This window comes from Arachis hypogaea, chromosome 1 (genome assembly GCF_003086295.3).
Source record: "Arachis hypogaea cultivar Tifrunner chromosome 1, arahy.Tifrunner.gnm2.J5K5, whole genome shotgun sequence".
Lineage (NCBI taxonomy): Eukaryota > Viridiplantae > Streptophyta > Magnoliopsida > Fabales > Fabaceae > Arachis > Arachis hypogaea.
The window spans coordinates 57,829,741-57,846,305 of NC_092036.1; the positions used below are offsets into that span (position 1 = coordinate 57,829,741).

General features: G+C 37.9%; 1 non-coding gene across 1 annotated transcript; it reads right to left on the reverse strand.

Annotated features, from left to right (window-relative positions):
- Positions 1–1,770: 1,770 nt before the first annotated feature.
- On the reverse strand, positions 1,771–1,874 carry LOC112716028 (small nucleolar RNA R71). Its single transcript, XR_003160131.1, has one exon. It is a non-coding gene; the product is annotated as a small nucleolar RNA R71 (small nucleolar RNA).
- Between the last annotated feature and the right edge of the window lie 14,691 nt (positions 1,875–16,565).

The window sequence follows — 16,565 nt, forward strand, 5'->3', positions numbered from 1 at the left end:
TAATAAAATCATAAAATCAAAAAAGTTTTTGTTTCTTGTTCGAGTCTAGTGTCAATTGCATGTTTTTTATTTTTCTAGCATTTTTCAAAAATTCATGCATTATGTTCTTCATGATCTTTAAGTTGATCTTGGTGATTTTCTTGTTTTGTGTCTTTTTTTGTTTTTCATATGCATTTTCGAATTTTTAGAGTCAAAAGTTTAAAAATTTTTAAGTTTGGTGTCTTGCATCTGTTTCTTTTCTAAAAAATTTTTCAAAAATATGTTCTTGATGTTCATCATAATCTTCAAGGTGTTCTTGGTGTTCATCTTGACATTTAAAGTGTTCTTGCATGCCTCATTGGTTTTGATTTTAACTTTTCATGTCTTGAGTCATTTTGTTGTTTTTCTCTTTCTTCTTTAAAATTCAAAAAATAAAAAAAATATTTTCCTTATTTCACTCATAAATTTAGAAATTTTGGGTTGACTTAGTCAAAAAATTTTAAAATTTAGTTGTTTCTTGTTAGTCAAGTTAAAATTTCAATTTAAAAATTCAATCTTTTCAAATCTTTTTCAAAAATCAAATCTTTTTCATTTGTCTTCTTAATATTTTTGAAAATTTTAAAAATTGATTTTCAAATTTTTTTTCTTATTTTTATTTCATATTTTCGAAAACCTTGCTAACAATTAAGGATTTGATTAAAAAAATTTCAAGTTTGTTACTTTCTTGTTAAGAAAGGTTCAATCTTTAAATTCTAGAATCATATCTTTTAGTTTCTTGTTAGTCAAGTCATCAACTTCAATTTTCAAAATCAAATCTTTTTAAATTTCTTTTTTAAATCTTTTTCAAAATAGATTTCAATCATATCTTTTTTAAAACTTAATTTCAAAATCTTTTTCTAACTTCTTATCTTTTAAAAATTTATTTTCAAATCTTTTCCAATTAACTACTTTGCTCTCTCTAATTTTCAAAAACCACTAACAACTTTTTCAAAAACTTTTTTAATTAACTAATTGTTTTAAATTCTAATTTTATTTCTTTTAATATTTTTTAATTTTTCTTCTTATCTGTTTCTATTTATTTATTTATTTACTAACACTTCTCTCCTTCTTAAAATTCGAACCCTCTTTCCCTCTCTGTGTTTGAATTCTCTTTATTTTCTCTCTACCTCATTCTTCTCTTCTTTTCTTATTCTACTCACATAAAGGAATCTCAATACTGTGACATAGAGGATTCCTCTTCTTTTTCATATGAGCAGGAGCAGGGATAAAGATATTCTTGTTGAAGCTGATCCTGAACCTGAAAGGATTCTGAAGAGGAAGCTAAGAGAAGCTAAAGCACAACTCTCTGGAGAGGACCTGACAGAAATTTTCGGAAAAGAAGAAGACATGGCAGCCGAAAATAATAACAATGCCAAAGATGCAAGAAAGATGCTTGGTGACTATGCTGCACCAACTTTCATCTTCTATGGAAGAAGCATCTCAATTCTTGCCATTGGAGCAAACAACTTTGAGCTTAAGCCTCAATTAGTTTCTCTAATACAGCAAAACTGCAAGTTTCATGGACTTCCATCAGAAGATCCTCATCAGTTCTTATCTGAATTCTTGCAGATCTGTGATACTGTTAAGACCAATGGGGTTGATCTCGAGGTCTACAGACTTATGCTTTCCCCCTTTGCTGTAAGAGACAGAGCTATAACATGGTTGGACTCACAACCTAGAGATAGCCTGAACTCTTGGAACAAGCTGGTCAATGCTTTCTTGACCAAATTCTTTCCACCTCAAAAGATGAGTAAGCTCAGAGTGGACGTCCAAACCTTCAGACAGAAGGAAGGTGAATCCCTCTATGAAGCTTGGGAAAGATACAAGCAATTAACCAAAAGGTGTCATTCTGACATGTTTCTAGAATGGAGCATCATATGCATATTCTATGATGGTCTGTCTGAAATATCAAAAATGTCATTGGATCATTTTGCTGGTGGATCCCTTCATCTGAAAACACATGTAGAAGCCCAGGAACTCATTGAGATGGTTGCAAATAACCAGTTCATGTACACTTCTGAAAAGAATCTTGTGAATAATGGGGTGACTCAGAAAAAAAGGAGTTCTTGAGATTGATACTCTGAATGCCGTATTGGCTCAGAACAAAATATTGACTCACCAAGTCAATATGATTTCTCAGAATCTGACTTGATTGTAAGCTGCATCCAGCAGTGTTAAAGAAGCCTCTTCTGAAGGAGAGGCTTATGACCCTGAGAATCCTGCAATGGAAGAGGTGAATTACATGGGAGAATCCTATGGAAACACCTATAATCCTTCATGGAGGAATCATCCAAATTTCTCATGGAATGATCAACAGAAGTTTCAACAAGGCTTCAATAATAATAATGGTGGGAGAAATAGGTTTGGCAATAACAAACCTTTTCCATCATCTTCTCAGCAACAGACAAAGAATTCTGAACAGAGCCTCTCTGGCTTAGCAAATATAGTCTCTGATCTATTTAAGACCAATCTCAGTTTCATGATTGAGGCATGGTCCTCCATCAGAAATTTGGAGGCACAAGTGGGTCAGCTGAGTAAAAGAGTTACTGAAACCCCTCCTAGTACTCTCCCAAGCAATACAGAAGAGAATCCAAAAAGAGAGTGCAAGGTCATCTACACGTCCAACATGGCCGAACTTATAGAGGGGGAAAGGCAGTGATTCCCAGTGAGGAAGACCTCATGGGATGTCCACTGGCTAACAAGGAGTTCCTTATTGAGGAACCAAAGGAGTCTGAGGCTCATCTAAAGACCATAGAGATTCTACTGAACTTTCTATTACCATTCATGAGCTCTGATGAATATTCTTCCTTTGAAGAAGATGAAGTTATTACTGAAGAGCAAGTTGCTCAGTATCTAGGAGCAATCATGAAGCTGAATGCCAAATTATTTGGTAATGAGACTTGGGAGGATGAACCTCCATTGCTCATCAGTGAACTAAATGTATTGGTTCAACTGAGGTTACCTCAGAAGAAAGAGGATCCCGGAAGGTTCTTAATACCTTGCAACATAGGCACCATGACCTTTGAGAAGGCTCTGTGTGACCTAGGGTCCAGTGTAAACATCATGCCACTCTCTGTAATGGAGAAATAAAGAATCTCTGAGGTACAAGCTGCAAGAATCTCATTGGAGATTGCAGACAGATCGATGAAAAAGGCATATGGACTTGTAGAGGATGTCTTAGTGAAGGTTGAAGGCCTTTACATCCCTGCTGACTTCATAATCCTAGACATTGGGAAGGATGAGGATGAATCCATCATCCTTGGAATACCCTTCCTAGCCATAGCAAAAGTTGTGATTGATGTAGACAAAGGAGAGTTAGTCCTTCAAGTGAATGAGGACTATCTTGTGTTTAAGGCTCAAGGATTTTCCTCTGTAAACATGAAGAAGAAGCATGAAAAGCTTCATCCAACTCTCTCCATGCAAAGTCAAGCAAAGCCCCCACATCCAAACTCTAAGTTTGGTGTTGGGAGGCCACAATCATGCTCTGAGCATCTGTGAAGCTCTGTAAGAGCTTCCTATTAAGCTATTGACATTAAAGAAGCGCTTATTGGGAGGCAACCCAATTTTACTTATCTATATTAATTACTCTTTCATTTTGTTTTCTATTGTTATTTTATGTTTTCTTTAGGATGACGATCATGTGGAGTCACAAAAGCAACTGCAAAAATTAAAGCAAAATCAAAAATAGCATAAAAAATAGCACACCCTAGAGGACGAGCTTACTGGCGTTTAAACGCCAATAAGGATACCAAAATGGGCATTTAACGCCCAGCCTGGCACCATTCTAGGCGTTAAATGCCATAATTGGCAGGCAAACTAGCATTTAAACGCCAGTAAAGGAAGGAAAATAGGCGTTTAAACGCCCAGTCTGGCACCATTCTGGGCGTTAAATGCTAGAAATGGCAGGCAGACTGGCGTTTAAACGCCAGAAAAGGGTAGCAGACTGGCGTTTAACGCTAGAAATGCCACACAGAGGGCGTTTGAATGCAAGAAAGGTGCAGGGATGAGAACTCCTTGACACCTCAGGATCTGTGGACCCCACAGGATCCCTACCTACCCCAACTCACTCTCCCCCTTCTTCACACCTTTCCATAACACCCTCTTCATCACTCACATCCATCCACTATTTCCCATCTACACCTACTCACTCAAATTCAAACCATTACCCTCCCAAAACACTCCCAACCCCACATGGCCGAACCCTTCACACACCACCATCTCCTCCATTTCTTCTTCTTCTCCTTATTTCTTTCTTCTTTTGCTCGAGGATGAGCAACCTTTTATGTTTGGTGTGGAAAAAGCATTGCTTTTTGTTTTTCCATAACCATTAAATGACACCTAAGACCGGAGAAACCTCTAAGAAGAGGAAAGGGAAGGCAGTTGCTTCCAACTCCGACTCATGGGAGATGAAGAGATTCATCTCAAAAACCCATCATTAGAAAGAGGAAGGAACACCAAAAGCACTAAGGATGGAGTACCAAGAGCACTCTATTATCCACTATAAAATCAGAGAAGACCAAAGTGCCATGAGGGAGGAGCAACAAAGGCAAGGAAGAGATATTGAGGAGCTTTAGCACTCCATAGGATCTTCAAGAGGAAGAACTAGCCGCCATCACTAAGGTGGACCTGTTCTTTAATTTCCTTGTTCTTTTTTTTCTGTTTTTCGGTTTCTTATGCTTTATGTTTTGTCTATGTTTGTGCCTTTATTACATGATCATTAGTGTCTAGTGTCTATGCCTTGAAGCTATGAATGTGCTATGAATCCTTCACATTTCTTAAATGAAAAATGTTCCTAATTACAAAAGAACAAGAAGTACATGAATTTCAAATTTTATCTTGAAATTATTTTAATTATTTTGATGTGGTGGCAATACTTTTTGATTTCTGAATGAATGCTTGAACAGTGCATATTTTTTGATAGTGGAGTTTATGAATGTTAAAATTGTTGACTCTTGAAAGAATAATAAAAAAAGAGAAATGTTATTGATAATCTGAAAAATCATAAAATTGATTCTTGAAGCAAGAAAAAGCAGTGAAAAGGAAAAAGCTTGCGAAAAAAATGGCAAAAAAAATAAAGGAAGAAAAAGAAAAAGCAAGCACAAAAAGCCAATAGCCCTTTAAACCAAAAGACAAGGATAAAAAGGATCCAAGGCTTTGAGCATTAATGGATAGAAGGGCCCAAAGGAATAAAATCCTGGCCTAAGCGGCTAAATCAAGCTGTCCCTAACCATGTGCTTGTGTCATTAAGGTCCAAGTGAAAAGCTTGAGACTGAGTGGTTAAAGTTGTGATCAAAGGCAAAAAGAGTGTGCTTAAGAACCCTGGACACCTCTAATTGGGGACTCTAGCAAAGCTGAGTCACAATCTGAAAAGGTTCACCCAATTATGTGTCTGTGGCATGTATGTATCCGGTGGTAATACTGGAAGACAGAGTGCTTTGGGCCACGGCCAAGACTCAATAAGTAGCTGTGTTCAAGAATCATCATACTTAACTAGGAGAATCAATGACACTATCTGGATTCTGAGTTCCTAAAGAAGCCAATCATTCTGAATTTCAAAGGATAGAGTAAGATGCCAAAACTGTTCAGAGGCAAAAAGCTAGAAGCCCTGCTCATCTAATTAATACTGATCTTCATAGATGTTTTTGGAATTCATTGCATATTCTCTTCTTTTTATCTTATTTGATTTTTAGTTGCTTGACGACAATCAACAATTTAAGTTTGGTGTTGTGATGAGCGGATAATTTGTACGCTTTTTGGCATTGTTTTTAGTATGTTTTTAGTATGATCTAGTTAGTTTTTAGTATATTTTTATTAGTTTTTAGTTAAAATTCACTTTTCTGGACTTTACTATGAGTTTGTGTGTTTTTCTGTGATTTCAGGTATTTTCTGGCTGAAATTGAGGGACCTGAGCAAAAATCTGATTCAGAGACTAAAAAGGACTGCAGATGCTGTTGGATTCTGACCTCCCTGCACTCGAAGTGGATTTTCTGGAGCTACAGAAGCCCAATTGGTGCGATCTCAACGGCGTTGGAAAGTAGACATCCTGGGCTTTCCCGCAATATATGATAGTCCATACTTTGCCCAAGATTTGATGGCCCAAACCGGCATTCAAAGTCACCCTCAGAATTCCCAGCGTTAAACGCCGGAACTGGCACAAGGATGGGAGTTAAACGCCCAAACTGGCATAAAAGCTGGCGTTTAACTCCAAGAAGAGTCTCTACACGAAAATGCTTCGATGCTCAGCCCAAGCACACATCAAGTGGGCCCGGAAGTGGATTTTTATGTCATTTACTCATCTTTGTAAACCCTAGGCTACTAGTTCTCTATAAGTAGGACCTTTTACTATCGTATTTAGAGATCGGGGTAGTTATCTTTGTTTTGATGCTATCTTAGATCATTGGGAGGCTGGCCATTCGGTCATGCCTAGACCTTGTTCTTATGTATTTTCAACGGTGGAGTTTCTACACACCATAGATTAAGGTGTGGAGCTCTGCTGTACCTCGAGTATTAATGCAATTACTATTGTTCTTCTATTCAATTCCGCTTGTTCTTGTTCTAAGATATCACTTGTTCTTCAACTTGATGAATGTGATGATCCATGACACTCATCATCATTCTCACCTATGAACGTGTGCCTGACAACCACCTTCGTTCTACCTTAGATTGGGTGGATATCTCTTGGATTCCTGATACACGACGCATGGTTGATCGCCTGACAACCGAGCGCTCGCCTGACAACCGAGCCAGCCATTCCGTGCGATCAGAGTCTTCGTGGTATAGGCTAGAACTGATGGCGGCATTCAAGAGAATCCGGAAGGTCTAACCTTGTTTGTGGTATTCTGAGTAGGATTCAATGATTGAATGACTGTGACGAGCTTCAAACTCCTGAGGGTTGGGCGTTAGTGACAGACGCAAAAGAATCACTGGATTCTATTCCGGCCTGATTGAGAATCGACAGATGGATAGCCGTGCCGTGACAGGGTGCGTTGAACATTTCTACTGAGAGGATGGGAGGTAGCCACTAACAACGGTGAAACCCTTGCATAAGCTTGCCATGGATAGGAGTAAGAAGGATTGGATGAAGATAGTCGGAAAGCAGAGAGACGGAAGGGACACAGCATCTTCATGCGCTTATCTGAAATTCCCACCAATGAATTACATAAGTATCTCTATCTTTATCTTTATATTTTATTCGTATATCACCCATATCCATTTGAGTTTGCCTGACTAAGATTTACAAGGAGACCATAGCTTGCTTCATACCAACAATCTCTGTGGGATCGACCCTTACTCGCGTAAGGTTTATTACTTGGACGACCCAGTACACTTGCTGGTTAGTTGTGCGAAGTTGTGTTTATGCCTTGGTGTTGAACACCAAGTTTTTGGATTATTTGAGTTGTAGTGATCACAATTTCGTCCACCAATAATCCTTTCATACAAAAGATTGTTTGTCAATAAAACAAACCCCTAAATTTATAAACCGAAGTATTAAACCTCGGGTCGTTCTTCCTAGGAATTACAATAAAGTGTCTTGTTATTGGTTGTGAGTTATTTTGGGGTTTTTGAGATTTTAGACAAGAAATATAAATGGCAAAGAAAATAAACTAACAACTAACAAAGCTCTTGACAAGATATGAGAACTAGAAGTCCTATCCTAGTTATCCTCCTCAATTGATAACAAATTGTCCATTACTTCCACTTAGTTAACCTCTAACTATGGAGGAAAGTCAAGTGGATGAATCAATTTGATTCCTCAAGTACTAATCAACTCCTAAAGGAAAAACTAGCTTTAAAGGCATTCAAATCAATTAGCAACTTCTAATTATCAATCAACAAAGGAATTAGATAACTCAAGAGTCACTAATTACTCTACCTAGGCCAAGAGGAACAAAACCTACACTAAAATCCAACCAAGCATTTCATCAAACACTTGGAAGGTACAAAAGAAAAGCATAGTAAATTGATAACAAGAATAGAATCTAACAACAATTATTGAAAGGAATTAACAACAACAATCAAAAGAAACACAATTATTATGAATTACCTTGATTGAATTGAAAGAGAGTAGAAGAAATAAAAGTAGATCTACAACAAAACACAAGAACAACATAAAAGAGATTACAACTAAAGAATGGAAGAAGAATGAATGTAACAACAAGGAATTGAGAAGATATAAGTAGAAGAAGATGAATTAAAATCTAGATCTAAGAACTAAGCTTAATCCTAATCCTAGTCTTAGAGAGAAGTGAGAGCTTCTCTCTCTAGAAACTAACTCTAACTACTAAACTAAGCTAAACTAAACTAATGGTAACTAACATGTCCATCCCTCTTCAATCCTTGGCTTAAATAGGATCAGAAATGAGTTGGATTGGGCCCACAAGGCTTGTAAATTCGCTAGCCACGAGTTTGCATGAAGTGAATCATGTGCACCAACGGCGCATACACGTACAGTGCACATACACATCCTTATACGTATAGCAACTATCGCAAATTTTATATCATTTCGAAGCTCCGGATGTTAGCTTTCCAACCCAACTAGAACCGCATCATTTGGACCTTTGTAGCTCAAGTTATGGTCGATTAAGTGCGAAGAAGTCGGCTTGACAACTTTTGCGTTTCCTTTATTTCTTCATGAGTTCTCCATTTCTACATGCTTTTCCTTCATTCCCTTGGTCCAATCCTTGCCTCCTAAATTTGAAATCACTTAGCAAACATATCAAGGCATCTAATGGAATTAAGGAGAATTAGATTTAGCTATTTTAAGTCCTAAAAAACATGTTTTCACTCTTAAGCACAATTAAAGGAGAAGTTATAAAACCATGCTATTTCAATGGATAAATGTGGGTAAAAGGTTATAAAATCCCCTAAATCAAGCACAAGATAAACCCTACAATTGGGGTTTGTCATAGCTCCAAAAAATCTATTTCGGGTGCATGAGGGTCAGAATCCAACAGCATCTGCAGTCCTTTCTCAGCCTCTGAATCAGATTTTTGCTCAGGCCCCTCAATTTTAGCCAGAAAATACCTGAAATTATAGAAAAATATACAAACCCATAGTGAAGTCCAGAAATGTGATTTTTAAATAAAAATTAATAAAAATATAACAAAAAGTGAATAAAACATGCTAAAACCTATATGAAAACACTTCCAAAAAAAATATCCACTCATCACAGCACCAAACTTAAACTGTTGTTTGTCCCCAAGAAACTAAACAAATAAAATAGGATAAAAAGAAGATTATGGTGTAATAAAATCTCAGAGTCTTCAATGCAGCTCAAATTCAAATTAGATGAGCGGAGCTTATAACTTTTTGCCTCTGAATAGTTTTGGCATCTCATTTTATCCCCTGAAACTCAGAATGATTGGCTTCTTTCAGAACTCATCATGCAGATAGTGTTATTGATTCTCCTAGTTTAGTGTGTTGATTCTTTAACACAGCTACTTTATGAGTCTTGGCCGTGACCCTAAGCATCTTGTTTTCCAATATTACCACCAGATACATAAATGCCACAGACACAAAACTAGGTGAACCTTTTCAGATTGTGACTTAGCTTTGCTAGAATCTCCAGTTAGAGGTGCCCAGAGTTCTTAAGCACACTCTTTTGCTTTGGATCACGACTTTAACCACTCAGTCTCAAGCTTTTCACTTGGACCCTCATGACACAAGCACATGGTTAGTGACAGCTTGATTTAGCCGCTTAAGCCAGGATTTTATTCCCTTGGGCCCTCCTATCCATTAATGCTCAAAGCCTTGGATCCTTTTTACCCTTGCATTTTGGTTTAAAGGGCTATTGGATTTTTCTACTTGCTTTTTATTTTTCTTTATTTTTTGCCTTTTTTATTTTTTTTCGCAAGCTTTGTATTTTTCACCGCTTTTTCTTGCTTCAAGAATCAATTTTATGATTTTTCAGATTATCAATAACATTTCTCTGTTTACCTCCTTCTTTCAAGAGCCAAACATTACTTAAATTTCAGTAAAAAAAATTATGCACTGTTTATGCATTCATTCAGAGAGCTAAAACAATGCCACCACATATAAATAATTTGAATTTTTCTTATTATATACTTGAGATATTTGCACCCTTACTCTTCTAAAAAAATCTACTATTTTATTCATGTTTGATAATGATAAAAAAAAATAAATTATACCCAAATTGATAAAAATAATACTAATGCTCATGCAATTCTAATACTAATGCTCATGCAATCCTAATATAGGTCCCTAATAACAGAAGTTATCACAAAGTTAGGACTCAACAACCTTGATTTTGGGAGATAGGCACTCCTTCAATCTGTGGGATGCCTGGCGCTTCAAGGGATAGCTTCTAGCGCTTCAGCTCCTGTAGCTCACGCCCTTGCTGCTCTTGTTCATTGAGCAATTTGCAAAGCATGCTGTTCTAATTCTGCTGCTCTTTTTTTAGTTGATCCATAGCTTCTTGCAACTTGGTGATAGATGATTCTAAGTGGGCCCAATAGTCAAAGTTAGAAATTTCTGGAAGGAGTTCATGCGCCCTCCTCTTGCTGAGGTTGTCTTGAACTTGAGGTCCATCCATTACCTTTTTGGTGATTGGGAATTCAATTGGGATATACTCGTCCACACCTATCTTCACCCTAGCATCTTTACATAACAGACTGATCAAGCTTGGGTAGCCAACTTGGCTTCAGTGGATTCCTTGTGTGCAAATGTGTAAATTTCACAAGGAATTAGCTGATGAACATCCACCTGTTTTCCCAGCATAATACAGTGAATCATCACTGTCCCCTTGATAGTGACTTCAGAGCGGTTACTGGTGGAAAGAATAGAACGCCAAATGAAATCCAGCCAGCCCCTAGCAACTGGTTTGAGATCTCCTCTCTTCAGTTGGTTTGGGACACCTTTTGTGTTGGTTATCCACTTGGTTCCAGGGATGCATATATCTTCTAGAACTTGATCCAGCCTTTTATCCTTAACCATTCTCCTATTAAAGGATTCTGGATCATCTTGTAGTTGAGGAAGTTTAAGGACTTCTCTCACTTTATCAAGGTGGAAGTAAATAATCTTCCCCCTGACCATAGTCCGAAAGGTGTGGAAGGCATTTCCTTCTAATCTTTACTTATCTGTCAGCCACAGATTTGCATAGAATTCATGGACCATGTTTCTTCCCATAAGCGCCTCAGGATTAGCTAGGACTTCTCAGCCTCTATTTCAAATCTGTTCTTGGATCTCCGGATATTCGTCTTCTTTCAGATCAAATTTAACTTCCGGGATCACTGATCTTCTGCCCACAATTTTGAAGTAATGGTCTGCATGTTCTTTGGTGTAGAACCTCTCATGTATCCATTGTGGTTTTGGATTATTTTCTTTCTTGCCTCTTGGAGTGGTTTGTTTTCCTTTAGGAGCCATGATCATAGTCAGCAATCATGGAAAAACACACCAAACTTAAATCTTTGCTTCTCTTCAAGCAAAAGAAAAGAAAAAAAAGGAATAGAAGGAGAGAAGGATTCGAAAGATGGCTCAAGGAGGAAGGCCGAACATGCATTTAAAAGGGAGGGGGGACTGGGTTCAAAATTTTAGAAAAAAATAAAAAGATATGATTGATAAAACATGATATGAAAAAGATAGGATTTTAAAATTGAAAGGATTTAAGAAATATATGAGGAGTTGAAATCTGAATTTTTGTTGATGCAATTGAGAAATAAAAGATGATATGGATGAATTAAAAAAAGATTTGGAAAGAAATTAGAAAGATAATTGAGTTTTTTTAAAATGGTTTGAACACAAATTGAAAAGGAGTTGAAAAGATTTGATAAGATTATGAATTTTTTCAAATAGGGACTGAAAGGTGAAGATTTGTAATGTTTTTATGCAGAAAATTATGAATTAAAACAAGAAAATTTGAAAAAAATTTAATTCGGAACGAAATTCCCCTCCCCCTACTGTTCTGGCGTTAAACACCCAGAATGATAGCCATTCTGGCGTTTAACGCCCATCTAGTGGCCATTTTGGGCGTTTAACGCCCAGCCAGGGTACCTGGCTGGCGTTAAACGCCAGAAAGCCTTTGTCACTGGGCATTTTTCTAAACGCCTAAGAGGATACTATTTCTGGTGTTAGACGCCCAGAATGCTGCCTATTCTGGCGTTTAACGCCCAAAATGCCTCTTTACTAGCGTTTTAACGCCTGTGAGCTCTTTTTTTCTGTGATTCTTCTGCTCTATGTTCTGAACCTTCATTTTTCTGAATTATTCATTGAAATGTATTAACAAACATGAATGGAAAAGTATTAACAAAATGTATTAACAAACCTTATATAATTGTTATAAACATCTAATTTCTGCTAATGGTTGGGTTTCCTCCCAACAAGCACTTCTTTACTGTCTTTAACTGGATTTTACTGAGCTTTAATCCAGTCTCAGTCTTGAGCATTCTTGCTCAATATTGCTTTCAAGATAATGCTTGACTCTCTGTCCATTAACAATGAACTTTTTGTCAGAGTCAATATCCTGGAGCTCTACATACCCATATGGTGACACATTTGTAATCATATATAGTTCCTTCCACCGAGATTTCAGTTTCCTAGGGAATAATCTGAGCCTAGAGTTGAAGAGTAGAACCTTCTGTCCTGGCTCAAAGACGTTAGATGACAGCTTTTTGTCATGCCACCTTTTTGCTTTCTCCTTGTAAATTTTGGTATTTTCGAAAGCATTGATTCTGAACTCCTTTAGGTCATTCAACTGGAGTAATCTCTTCTCTCTAGCTACCTTAGCATCAAGGTTTAGGAACCTGGTTGCCTAGTAGGCCTTATGTTCCAGTTCTACTGGCAGATGACAGGCTTTTCCATACACAAGCTGGTATGGAGAGGTTCCTATAGGAGTCTTGAATGCGGTTCTGTATGCCCACGGGTACTTACAGTCCATTCTAGGATTCGTTTTAGTTCTCTATTTGAGACTTCAGCTTTCCCATTTGTCTGTGGGTGATATGGAGTTGCCACTCTGTGGTTAATTCGATATCGGATCAGAGCAGAGTCAAGCTGTTTATTGCAGAAATGAGTGCCTCCATCACTGATCAGTACTCTAGGGACACCAAACCTGCTGAAGATATGCTTCTGGAGGAACTTTATCACTGTTTTAGTATCATTAGTGGGTGTTGCAATTGCCTCCACCTATTTAGATACATAATCTACTGCCACCAGAATATAAGTGTTTGAATATGAAGGTGGAAAAGGTCCCATGAAGTCAATACCCCATACATCAAACAACTCAATCTCTAAGATCCCTTGATGAGGCATGGCATAACCATGACGAAGATTACCAGCTCTCTAGCAGCTGTCACAGTTATGTACAAACTCTCGGGAGTCACTATAGAGAGTAGGCCAGTAGAAGCAACATTGGAGGACCCTTGTGGCTGTTCGCTCACTTCCAAAATGTCCTCCGAATTGTGATCCATGGTAGTGCCATAGGATCTTCTACGCCTCTTCTCTAGGTACACATCTATGGATTATTCCGTCTTCACACCTCTTAAAGAGGTATGGTTCATCCCACAAGTAGTACTTTGCATCAGCAACCAACTTTTTTGTTTGCTGCCTACTGTACTCTTTGGGTATGAATCTCACAGCTTTATAGTTTGCAATGTCTGCAAACCATGGTGCTTCCTGAATGGCAAACAATTGCTCATCTAAAACGGTTTCAGAGATCTCAGTAGGAGGGAGGGATGCTCTTGCTACTGGTTCTATCCGGGACAGGTGGTCAGCCACTTGGTTCTCTATCCCTTTTCTGTCTCTTATTTCTATAACAAACTCTTACAAAAGCCCCATCTTATGAGTTTGGGTTTTGAATCCTGCTTTGTGAGAAGATATTTCAGAGCAGCATGGTCAGTGTACACAATCACTTTTGTCCCTACTAAATAAGATTTGAACTTGTCAATAGCATAAACCACACTGCAAGCAACTCCTTTTCTATGGTTGGGTAATTCTTCTGTGCGTCATTTAGAACATGGCTAGCATAATAAATGACATACAGAAGCTTGTCATGCCTCTATCCTAATACTACACCAATGGCATGGTCACTGGCATCACACATTAGTTCGAATGGTAATGTCCAATCTGGTGTAGAAATGACTGGTGCTATGACCAGTTTAGCTTTCAGAGTCTCAAAGGCCTACAGACACTCTGTGTCAAAGACAAATGGTGTGTCAGCAGCTAACAGTTTGCTCAGAGGCTTTGCAATTTTCGAAAAATCCTTTATAAACCTCTTATAGAATCATGCATGCCCCATAAAGCTTCTTATTGCCTTAACATTGGCAGGTGGTGGTAATTTTTCAATTACCTCTACCTTAGCTTGATCCACCTCTATTCCCTTGTTTGAAATTTTGTGCCTAAGGAAAATTCCTTCAGTCACCATAAAGTGACATTTCTCCTAGTTTAAAACCAGGTTAGTCTCTTGTCACCTTTTCAGAACAAGTGCTAGATGGTTAAGACAGGAGCTAAATGAGTCTCCAAATACTGAGAAGTCATCCATGAAGACTTCCAGAAATTTCTCTACCATATCAGAGAAGATAGAGAGCATGCATCTCTGAAAGGTTACAGGTGCATTGCAAGACCAGATGGCATCCTTCTGTAGGCGAATACTCCAGATGGACATGTGAATGCTGTTTTCTCTTTATCCTGGGGATCTACTGCAATTTGGTTGTAACCTGAATAGCCATCCAAAAAGCAGTCGTAATCATGACCTGCTAGTCTCTCTTGCATCTGGTCTATGAATGGTAAAGGAAAATGATTCTTTTTGGTGGCTGTATTGAGCCTTCTGTAGTCAATACACATACGCCACCCTATAACTGTTCTTGTTGGAACCAGTTCATTATTTTCATTATGAACCATTGTCATGCCTCCCTTCTTGGGGACAACTTGGACAAGGCTTACCAGGGGCTACCAGAAATAGGATAGATAATCCCAACCTCTAGTAATTTAGTGACCTCTTTCTACACCACCTCTTTCATGGCCAGATTCAGCCGCCTCTGTGGTTGAACCACTTGCTTAGCATCATCCTCCAATAGGATCTTGTGCATGCATCTGGCTGGGCTAATGCCTTTAAGATCACGTATGAACCACCCAAGAGCTGTCTTGTGTGTCACTAGCACCTGAATTAGTGCTTTCTCTTCCTGTGGCTCTAAAGCAGAGCTTAAGATTACCGAAAAAGTATCATTTTATCCCAGAAATGCATATTTCAGGGATGGTGGTAATGGTTTGAGCTTAGGTTTAGGAGGCATCTCCTCTTTCTGAGGAGTTTTCAGAGGTTTTCTCTAGTTCCTTCAGATCAGGCTGAACATCTTTAAAAATGTCCTCTAGCTCTGATTCGAGACTCTAAGTCATATTAACCTCTTCCACCAAAGAGTAAATAATATCAACGCTCATGCAGTCGTTTGGGATGTCTGGATGTTGCATAGCTTTGACAGCATTCAACTTAAACTCATCCTTATTGACTCTCAAGGTCACCTCCCCATTTTGGACATCAATGAGGGTACGTCCAGCTGCTAGGAAAGGTCTTCCTAGAAGGAGAGTTTCACTATTGTGCTCCTCTATTTCCAACACTACAAAGTCAGTGGGAAAGGCAAATGGCCCAACCTTGACGATCATGTCCTCAATTATGCCTGATGGCATTTTAATGGAGCCATAAGCAAGTTGGAGACATATTCGGGTTGGTTTGACTTCTTCAGTTAAACCAAGCTTTCTGATAGTATATGCAGGTATTAGGTTGATACTTGCCCCAAGATCACATAGAGCTGTCTTGGTACAAGCACCCTCCAATGTGCATGGTATCATAAAGCTTCCAAGATCTTTAAGCTTCTCTGGTAAGCTTTTCAGAATGAATGCACTGTATTCTTTAGTGAGGAAAACGTTTTCAGGTTCTCTCCAATCCTTCTTATGACTTAAGATCTCTTCCATGAACTTAGCATAAGAGGGTATTTGCTGAAGTGCCTCTGCAAACGGAATTGAAAAACCATTATTTTATGATTTATCTTATGCTCAATTGAGTGTTTTTATCAATTCTTCACCCACTTATTCATATGAATTGCATGATTTTATAATTCCTTCCTTATTTTATGATATACGTGAAAACATGTTTCCTATGCTTTAAAAATGTTAATTTTAATTATTCTTTATTACCATTCGATGCCGTGATCCGTGTGTTGAGTATTTTCAGGCTTTATAGGGAAGGAATGGCTTAGAGGACAGAAAGGAAACACGCAAAAATGGAAGGAATGCACAAAATGGAGTTTCTGAAGAAATGGCAGTAACGCGAATGCGTGCTGATGACAAGTCATCATATACCCATTTCTCAAGCTAATTTCACTTGTTTCACTAGTTTTTATGCACTTTCTTGCACCATAAGTAAGCAATTTAGAGTGGAATTGCATGTTTCATTTGAATCAACCAACCACCACTTAATTGATGCTAAATCATGAGGTTTAAGCTAAATTTAATTGAATTTTAATTGATTTATAAACCTTGTGAATTTAGTGATACTTTGATTGGTTGTTTTGATTATTTGAAGGAGAAGAAAAGAAGAAAGGAGT